The sequence below is a fragment of the Myotis myotis genome, unplaced genomic scaffold (assembly GCF_014108235.1).
Source record: "Myotis myotis isolate mMyoMyo1 unplaced genomic scaffold, mMyoMyo1.p scaffold_m19_p_15, whole genome shotgun sequence".
In the NCBI taxonomy this organism is placed as follows: domain Eukaryota; kingdom Metazoa; phylum Chordata; class Mammalia; order Chiroptera; family Vespertilionidae; genus Myotis; species Myotis myotis.
The window spans coordinates 2,273,024-2,277,340 of record NW_023416319.1 but is presented as its reverse complement, the minus strand read 5'-3'; the positions used below and the strand labels follow the sequence as shown (position 1 = coordinate 2,277,340).

General features: G+C 57.5%; 1 long non-coding RNA gene across 1 annotated transcript; it reads left to right on the top strand.

Moving 5' to 3' along the window:
* Positions 1 to 309: 309 nt before the first annotated feature.
* On the top strand, positions 310 to 3,330 carry LOC118670357. The gene is made up of 3 exons (XR_004972273.1): positions 310 to 1,588; positions 1,862 to 1,969; positions 3,075 to 3,330. It is a non-coding gene; the product is annotated as an uncharacterized LOC118670357 (long non-coding RNA).
* The last annotated feature ends 987 nt before the right edge of the window (positions 3,331 to 4,317 follow it).

Below are 4,317 nucleotides of genomic sequence, written 5' to 3'. Positions count from 1 at the left end.
ACTTAAACAATTGATGGAGGTTAATCCCCGTTGGTTTGTATAAGAAATGGCTGTTCGGAGCCTGAACGCATATCTGAGTGATGACAAATTGGATTTGCCGAGTTGGAGAGAGAGCCTGTGGGGATGGGAGCAGACGAAAAAGGCGGTTGGGACCTGGGAGCAGGGAAGTGACTGAAAGCCGCTTGGGAAGCAGTGTGTTCAGGGAGCTGCCAGGAGACTCTCCACCCCCCCAACCCCCCCCCCACCCCCCCACCGATGGAGGAAGGGGGCATCCCCTCCCTTTGGCACGGAGTCCAGATGCTGGGCACACTCCCTCCCCCTTTGGGCCACGCCTCCCAACGTTCCCACCTACGCTTCTGTCTTTTCTTGTCCTAGACCTTGGGGTTGTGCGCTCCCAACTCACTACAGGCTGGGCCTTTGGTTCTGCCACTGGGTGCCCGTCGGACCCCTGTACTCAAGCAGGCTGGGCCGTGAGAGCGCCCATAGATCACCGCTGTCTTCAGCAACGGGAAAGTGGGCACATAGAGAGGGGACGGTTCTTAGCCTTCAGGCGGTCCCCAAACCCCTTGATTTAGAGGTGAGAATAAAGTCAGAGAAAGAGAGAGAGAGAGAGAGAGAGAGAGAGAGAGAGAGAGAGAAAGAACGTGCTCCCTGCACGCCCTGACGTGTGGCCGATGGAGACGAGACCCAGGCCTGGTTCCCCAACCACCACCTGCTGCCTCTTTCCTTCAGTGAGGACCGGGCCGCTCTGGCCCAGCCCAGGTCCTCACGGCGCCCGGAGAACCAGTTCCCATCCATCACTTATTTTTAGCCACCTTGGAAAGTTTCCAGTTGCCAAAGGCGGAGAGGTGACCTGCTATTTTTTTTTTACTTTTATAGAACATTCTGAGAAAAGAAAACAGCAGCACATTCCATGTACCCATAGGTGGTCCCTAAGAACAATACAACTTTTCATACATTTCCATGATCTAATAGTTGATATATACCTCAAGATATCTATATGCATGCATGTCTATACATCAACATATCTACACACACGCATAAACATACATCATGTGTGTGGATGGTACAGAAAAGACTTGGGAATCACGGATGAGACCCTCTGCCTACCCAGGCTGGGCGAGTATTCCACCTGCTTGAACATCTGCATACACCTTATAAAACCAGGGGTTGGACATGTGTCATAGGGTTGAGCAAGGAGATGATTAAATGATAGAGCTGATGTCACGGTAATAATGGAATGATGGACGCACGGGTCACCTCAGCGGCCCCACTGGCCTTCCTTGCTTCCTGCCTGTAGGAGGAGGGAGGGCCAGTGTTCCTCCCTGACCACTGGTCCCACAGATCAAGGGGCGAGGATTTAACAACAGTGCTCAGAGCGCTGGGTGCTGGGGGACCTTCGGGGGCCCGGGCATTGTCTCCGTTTCTGCAGACAGCTCTGAGTTTGGTTAAGGGGACGGCAGCCTGGTTGTGACTCGGTACCACTGAGAGCCGTCTCCAGCCCTGCCCAGCCCCGAAGGCTACTTGACCTTCACAATGGAGCTCAAAGTCAACTCATGTTTGGAGAGCACGAGGGTTCCTTCCCCAGGTCAGGTACCACGCCCGGGCTTCTGTGGCTTCTACTTGCATCGTCATTTACTTTGTTTTGTTTTGTTTTGTTGGGGGGGAGGGGGGATTGAATGTATGATGTTATTTTTGTTTATTTTTTATTGTTGACAGTATTACAGATGTCTCCCATTTTTGCCCCCCTATAGCCCCCTCCTCCCAGCCCCTACCCAGCCCCCAGGTCTTCACTCCCCTGTTGCCCATGCCCGTGGCTCTGCATGGAGGTACATAAGCTCTTTGGTTCCTCTCTTCTTAGCATGCACTTCGCTTGTGAAGAAGCAGAGAAGCAGGCACGATGGGAAACTCGCCCACGCCCGCGGCCGACGCAGCGCTGATTGTAGATGCTCCCTGACTGCAGAGCTCGGTGAGTGTTTGCTGACGACTGAATGAAGGACTGCGCCTTGAACCCGAGCTCCCGTCCAGGCAGACGCTGACACCACAGGGGCCGAGTGAAGGGAAGGGTGGCTCTGTCCTATACGGGTAAAGAAGGCAGGGCAGGGCAGGACTGGTCACCCAGACCGTGGCTCCCTGGCCACTGCTCAGGGACAGCTCGGCCGCTTAGGCCAGTGGTCGGCAAACTGCGATCCACGAGCCACATGCGGCTCTTTGGCCCCTTGAGTGTGGCTCTTCCACAAAATACTGACTTCTGCACATGGGCCACAAAGTTTTAATCACACTGTACGTGCGCGCCCGCACGTGGTATTTTGTGGTATTTTGTGGAAGAGCCACACTCAAGAAGCCAAAGAGCCGCATGTGGCTCATGAGCCGCGGTTTGCCAACCGCGGGCTTAGGTGATGGGCCCTTTGGCAATGGGGACACGGTGCTGCACACCTGGGTTGTCTTCCACTGGTGGCTCCAAGCGCCACTGTGTGCGGGATGGGGGTGTCATTGGCATGTGCGGAGATGGGGCTTCCCCGGCTCCCCTCTCTGCTCTATGGGCCGGGCGCACGGAGGCTGAAGGGGAGGATGGTGCGTGGGGCTGATTTGGGGGCTGGGGGAGAGGGGACCAGAGGCAGGAATCCCGGGCTCCCGTTGGGGGCTCTTTGGTTGTCTGATATGCAAAAACGAAAGGAGACAGAGGACAGAAGAGGGTGCTGGGTTCCAGCCGGAGGGGCTTGGAGAAACAGCGTGTCTCCTGCCGACCGGGGGCCGGGGGCGAGGACCTCAGACACGCTGCTCGATGTCTTTGTCATTTCCATGCGCCTCCAAGGACAACCCTGGGCCGCGAGGGGGAACGCCGGCCGGCTCTGCAGCGGGTCCACGCTCCGCCTCCCTCTCCCGTGGCCGGGAGGGCGTCCGTGTGGCCCTGCACTGCCCTCACTTTAGAAGGCATTTCTTGGTCAAATGATGAGTTTCCCCCAAACACTGAAATGAAGCCTCCATACAAGAAATTGTGCGTAGACATCCCTTGAAAATAAAGCTTGAAATCCGATGACTTTAATTCTACTTTTTCTCCTTTGATTTTACAGGAAGGGCAGTGTTTGGGATCATGCCCACACGGGACCTAAACGCCAGACAAAAGCCCCTCTGCGGAGGAGCATGATGGGAGGAGCTCTTGCTGCTCACGGGCTGGGCCTCCTGGACTTCCTGGGGCTGCGCCGCAGGGTGCGCCAGGGCCCTTCATCAGGGTCGGCATCTCCAGGGCGGCACCCACCCGCAATGGTGCGGGGAGCAGGGACAGGAGGACGCTGGGGGCCGGGGGCAGAGGCTGAGGAGGCTCAGGAGACAGAGCTGCCAGGGCTGACCGGAGCCCGCCCGCCCGCCCGCCCGCACACCTCTGGTTTGCATCAGTCTCAGAATCAAAGCCGCCGGGAGCTGCGGTGGAGCGGCAGGCAGGCAGGCGCGCATTCCGGGGCCTGGCCGACACTCCCCAGATGGCTCCCGCTCCAGCGCGCTCTTGGGTGACTTTTCCCAAAACGAAATCCTCTTGTCGGGCTGCCTCGCCTGGGTTTTGTTATTGTTCATACCCTCCTTGCAAAGGAAGTGTGAGGCAGCTAAAAGCATTCCTTTGGAGATGCTATCTGATCAGCTGGGATTTCCAGATACCCCGGGGCCAGGAGGGTGTGTGTGTGCATGTGCGTGTGCATGTGTGTGTGTGAGCATGCACACTCCTGCAAGGAGCCTGCCCTCTCCCTCCGCGGCGAGGGGCTGTCGGGCAGAGAGAAACGTGTCCGTGTGGCCATGTGGCGTTTTATGGGCCGGGTCCCGCGTGCCTGACAGCCTTGCATTTTTAATGGTGTTGATGTTCCGTGGACTTGATGGGTGACACTCTCCCGATTCGCAGAGCATTTCATAACATTTATTAAAAAGGGACAAAGTTTATTTGACAATCAGTGACAAACGGGAACACGGACATGGACATTGGCACAGCGGCCCTACCCCGTCCGTTTCTCGCACACACACACGGCATATTATTCCCGCTCGGTAAGTAACGGGGAGACAAACATGGAAGTCCTGTACCGCGCGATCGCCTGAGGAGCAGCAGATGCTCGAGGGCCGGCGTTCTGCGCGGAGCCCTGTCTGCTGCCGCGTACGGCCGGCAGGGCATTCGCCGGAGAGGCCCACAAACGGCCAGCGAGAGGGAGGAGCGAGCACGCAGCTCCTGTCCTGTCCTGTCCGCCCGCGCAGGCAGGTCATGGCGCTGATGCCAAACAGCGGAGCTGCCCTTCGGAAGGGAAGCCGCAGACCTCGCCAGACGACGCCGGCATCAGC